The sequence below is a fragment of the Rousettus aegyptiacus genome, unplaced genomic scaffold, assembly GCF_014176215.1.
Source record: "Rousettus aegyptiacus isolate mRouAeg1 unplaced genomic scaffold, mRouAeg1.p scaffold_m13_p_3, whole genome shotgun sequence".
NCBI lineage: Eukaryota > Metazoa > Chordata > Mammalia > Chiroptera > Pteropodidae > Rousettus > Rousettus aegyptiacus.
In genome coordinates, this window is record NW_023416306.1 from 159,415,278 (window position 1) to 159,421,277 (window position 6,000).

Sequence of the window (6,000 nt, forward strand, 5' to 3'; positions counted from 1 at the left end):
TAAAACCTATGAAATGTATGAGGATTAGTCTCATTCTGTTTTCTACCAAATTAACATATGCTACAATAAGGCCAGGAGAAATAACCAAACCTGCAACCTATAGTGTCTCCTACTAGTTGGATTTCCAATTTTGTGTGACTTTGGATACATTACTAAAGCCTTTAGGCTTCTGTTTTTATCATTACCACATACAAATAGGGGTCAAAACCATCCTATATCCATTTATTAAAAGACTTTCAGATTAATGTGGTCAGCTACTATATCTGATTTATTCTTTAGCACTTTACAATTGCAATGCACATTGCAGCAGTCAAACAACTGTTTTCCTTACGGTCAAAAGCATTTCTGACCCCTCCTCACCCTACTACCCTGTGGTCTATTTCATATATCAACATGCATTTAAAAGCTCTGATAGTGTAACATCTCCAGGGACAGAAATAGACCGAATACATTGTATTGCAATCTGAGATGTGAATCTGTAATTAGAACTGATGTGGATAGTAAGGCAATTGGGAATGAGGCATCTATGCAATAATGAGGAGAATTCCCAAGAGAAAAGGCAAAGAGATTAAATTAATAGAAAAAATGTCATCTGTGGAGAATTTATCTGTACTGGCTATTTGTGTGTGTGTGTGTCTGTGTGTGTATTTGTATGCAAATACGGCGTATATAATACGTTTATATAGATGCATACTTGCATAATATTTTTGAACATTAGAACAGAGGAAAAAGATGTACAAAGTACAATAGCAGAAAATTATCCAGAGCTTGACACATACATCTGCAAATCAACAGTTTCACCAGACTCAAGGAAATTTAAACAGATAAACTCTTAAACAGCAGTTCTATGAGATTTTTGAGTTCCAAGGAAAAGGAAAACTCTTTGTCCTGATTATTTCAGTTCTGAAAATTAACCTGAGGAAGTATTCAAGAATATGTACAGAAATTTCTATATGCATATGGTTTTCATCATAGAATTTGTATAATCATTAAAATAAGTAACCAAAAGAGGCACAGTTGAAAAGATAAATAAATCGACTTGAAATACTATTTAAAAACATGACATCCACACATATACATGGCACACATACCACTCAACACTTTTCTACAGAAAGTATTTACCATATGTCTGAAAAGAAGTATTAATAATCAGAGTGCTAATAATTAGTTCTATCAGAAAATGGAATTGTCAATTTTTTCTTTCTATCTGTGTATAGTTTGTGTTTTAAAATAGATATATATGTTGCCCTGATGATTTCAAAACGACATTTCAGGTGGTGAAATATTTGATACAAATATTTGGATCACAATGAAACTCTATTTCTACTTCAAATAAAAATGAGTTGCATGTATGTTAAAGAACTGGTTAAAAATTAATGCTAGACAGCAGGATGAAGATGGGAAAATTAAATAAAACATAAAAATAAACATACTTTATGTCTGAAAGAGAAAAAAGTTTGCCTAAAAAAATTAAAATGAAAAAAAATTGTTGGATGAACTCTCTCCTATACTGTTGGTGCAAATATTAGCAGTTCTGGAAAGTGATTTGTACATAAAAATTAAAAAGTCATTACATTTTACCTAGTAATCCTACCCCTAGGGATCTAAAGGAAGTACATAAACAGAAATTCACATAAATTTTTATGTATAAGAATGTGCATTATGGAAATAGTATAATATTCAATATATAGAAATAGTTTAATTACCATTCATTGGCATGACAGAAAATGTTACCAAAATTAAATTATTATTAAATTACTTCTTTCAAAGAATGGCATATGAAATCACCTATTATACAATATTGATAAAAGTACAAGGTGCAAATCTGTGTAAACTACACAGTTAGATCCCAAGTCTTATTAGTTTCCAAAACACAGTATATACCTTGTCAAGACAGTTTTTGATGAGAAAAACAGAAGCACAAAGAATTTACTCTAAAGATCTGCCCTTATACGATTGTGGGAGCTCGTGAAGTCTAAGCATGAAGTCATTACAGGTCAGCAGGATTGGGGATCAGAAAGGAAAACTAGATGTAAAATGAAGGAGAATAAGAATAAATGGAGTCCAAACGGACAAACTGAACTTAAGAGAACTAACTGGAACCTACTAGGACACTGGAGCCTGCATGTATCTCTCACAGCCCTTACCCTCAATGATACTGATGACCTGTGGGCGAAACTCAAATTCTTTGCTGTATCCCCCTGGCCCAGGACTCAAACAGCTAAAGGAGAAAATCCGGTAGGATCAACCAGCAGATCACCCAGCAATTGCATGAGCCATCACCATGTTGTAGGCCCCAGTCCGTCCTGCAGAGCATAAAAATGTCTGCTGTCACTTATACTTTTCAATTTTGTTCAGATTTTTCTGTAGTGAGATCTAAACTTGGAATCATGCAAGCAAAAGAATTCTAGATCCGATAGCTCTGGCAGAGCGGAGCCGACTTATGCATATGTATCATGATACAGGAAGGTGATGGTGATATTAAGAAATAGCTAGAAATAAACTAATAGAATATTTATTTTCTTCTTTATGTTTCCTACTCATAGATCATATATTTTTTTCTCTAATCAGAATAAAGTAATGTTTAAAAGAAATATATAAGTCCATGAAACACTAGATGATAAGTAATTCATAATTATATTAAAATAAACCATCTTGAATTAACGCAATTTCTATAAAGTAACAAAAAATCAAAATCTGTTAAAAGATGAAAAGTCTGGACTAAAACAGTGATTGCTAGGCCTAGGGATAGGGGGAAATGAGGAGGTGTTATTCAAAAGACACAAAGTTTTAGTTATACAAGATTAATATGACATAAAGATCTACTGTACAGCATAGTGACTATAGTTAATGATACTGTGTTATATATTTAAAAATTTGCTAAGAGAGCAGATCTTATGTTCTGTTTTTATCACACAAAAAATAATAATAATTAATAAAGAAGATAGGTGGAAACTTCTAGAGGTGATGGGTATGTTTATAACGTAGATTATGGAGATGGTTATCTTCAGACTCTTCAATTTGTATATATTAAATATATACAGCATTTTGGAGTCTATGGCCATGCCATCCTGAACAAGCCGGATCCTATTTGATCTCAGAAGCTAAGCGGGTTGGGCCTGGTTAGTACTTGGATGGGAGACCACCCAGGAAGACCAGTGCTGTAGGTGTAAAAAATAAAAAATAAGGGATTGTAAGCTGACAAGGTCCTTGCAGTCTGTGAGGTCAACCAAGGGTTGCCTCATCTAAAAAAAAAAAAAATATATATATATATATATATATATATATATACACACGCACACACACACATGTGTATATATACACATATGTATACATACATACACATTTTGCATAAAATATATATACTATACATATACATAATTTTGTATAAAAATATATATATACTGTGTGTGTGTGACATACAGCATTTTGTATGTCAGTCATACCACAATAAAATGGTCTAAAAATTCTAGATTTATGTCAACAACTGTGACATTGAGCTCATATTCTAATAATACAAATATGTAAGTATTAGGGTCAGGATGAATCCAAAAAATTAAAACTGAGATTTTTTTTTTTAACCAATCAAATTGTAAAAGGGGATGTTTCAGGTTGATGAGGATTTGGTGAAATGAACACACACTTTCATGAGTATTATAAAATAATGAAAACCTTTGGCTTGATGTAAACTATTACATGTTTTTAACTAAGATACTGGGGAAAATGATATTATCAGGGATGTGGAAAGGACATTACATAGTACCTTATCTAATAAACTCATTTTACAAGTAGCCTATTTGGACCAAAAAGCCATAAAGTAACAACAATACAACAGCTAAGACACTATACAAATTCATTCAGACACACTCACACACATAATTTTTTCAGAATGTTTACATCATTGTATGTAATAAAATTGAAAAAAAAGAAATAACAAAATATACATATGTTACTCTTCAATATTTAAAATGAGCAGAGTTATTATACCAGAATGTTTTTATTGTATTTTCTAATTTGTATTGTTTTATTGCTAAGAGCACTTGTTATTTCAGTGAGAAATCAGCTGTTTTTATGAAAAAGCATAATTTTAGTTGCCAAAATTCAGAACGCTCTCAACACTCTAGATTGCTAACTGCTTAGTAGATCCTTCCATAACACAACAATTCAATATAATGCTTAATTCCATCCCATTACCTGAATGCCAATCTTTTCTCATCTCCTTGCAGTAGGCACTGGCTAGCTGTTGTGAACCTGGTTCGGTGCCTGCAGTCAGATTCTCTCCCCATTGAGTTCCTGTTGAGCTACTGCCCAGACAAATGGCTTTACACCTTGGAGCCGCCAAACTCCAGCAGGATGGATTCCAGGACAGGACATGGTTTGCTGGCATTGAACCAATCAATTATATATAGCTGTATCAACAGTAAGGGCAAGGATTTCATGAGACTGAGGTAGAGGATGGGTCACAACATATTCTACTTGGCTGCAACCAAACTGGAAATGTCCCTTATTTCAGGGACTCTGACCTTTTAATCCAGTCTCTTGTGACAAATATTTAGCCTGTTCTGCTTGCCATTGGTTATTACCTTAATCAGCAGCCTCTGCAGAAAAATCAATAACTGTGTCTCTTGTTATTAGCTGTGCACTATTATGTTTAAAAAAAAAGGAACAAATAAGATCATATTTTTGTTTTATTTTATTTTATTTCAGATAAATGTTCTACCAATTTATTCATTGAGCAGCCCCTGCTTACCAATTATGGCTTAATCGTGTTCTTTGGAGCTCACAGTCCTCGTTAGCGTTCTGCACTCTCTCCTTGAACTTTGATGTCAGAACAAAGCTGCATCCCTCATACCTGGAGGTCTAGCAAATGTCTAAGTGGGCTCAGAAAAGGATTTAAATATCAAAGGCAAATCAAGAGACTGGCACACTGTCCCAAATCCTTGCTTTATGTTACTTGAAGTCAAAAGATTTCCTTTAATTTACAGGCTTTCATGGATTAACCACTGCTAAGGAAATGCTGTTTTTCAGGAGAAGATAATCTCGTACATTGCTCATGACCCTGTTCAAAAATCTGGCTGACAATGAAAACAGCGAAGAGTAGAATAAGGGTGCCTCCAGGTTTTTGGAGGATGTCTGTAGCAATCAGGCCAGAGTGAAATCTAATTTGGGTTATGATACCCAGCAAGAAAAATGTAGAACATGGAGCAGGAATTTAGCTACGTTATTGTGCCTTTTCAGGCTTTGGGTTTTTCTCTGAGTTTTAGAGGTTGAGTACCAAGCACATAGAATAGTACCAAGTACGTAAAATTATATGCCCTTATAACTTTACATTTTTTCAATGAATAATTTATTTCACCAATATTTAAATATTCTTCAAGAAGAAAATTTTAGGAGCTACATTGGATTATATCAAATAGCTGAGGAGTTACTGATGCCTAGATCCTCTTTAAGCTTTATATTCATTAGATCTATGTTTTTTTAAAATTATTTTATTTTTAAAAACCTTTAAAAAATAAAAAAAAAACATTTTAAGGTGGCCTTTGGATAATTCTTGACACCATTAATAAACATAGTTAAGGCCAGACATTTTTAATTAAATTTTTATCATTTTATTTCATTTTAACCAAAATAAACCTATCACAAGAAGACAAATCATGTATGGTTTCCACTTATATGAGGTACCTAGAAGAACCAAATTGATAGAGATAGTAGAATGGTGGTATACAGAGTTTTGGGAAAGGGGGAATGGAAGTTATTGTTTAATGGGTATAGATTTTGAGCTTTGCAAGATGGAGAGGTCTGGAGACGGATGGTGGTGGTGATTGTGCTAGAACATGAAAATATCGAATACCACCAAATTGTACTCTTAGAATGGTTAAGTTAGCAAAATTTATGCTATGTTTATTTTACCACAACATTAAAAAATGTTTTATTTTTAAAAAGGGGGTTCTGTGGACTTGTTGTTTGGTACAACCTTTATTTCAGTTATTTGTAAACATG

The 6,000-nt window shown here is 33.1% G+C and overlaps 1 pseudogene; it reads left to right on the forward strand.

Moving 5' to 3' along the window:
• Positions 1-3,053: 3,053 nt before the first annotated feature.
• On the forward strand, positions 3,054-3,170 carry LOC118600810 (annotated as a pseudogene).
• Positions 3,171-6,000: the final 2,830 nt, after the last annotated feature.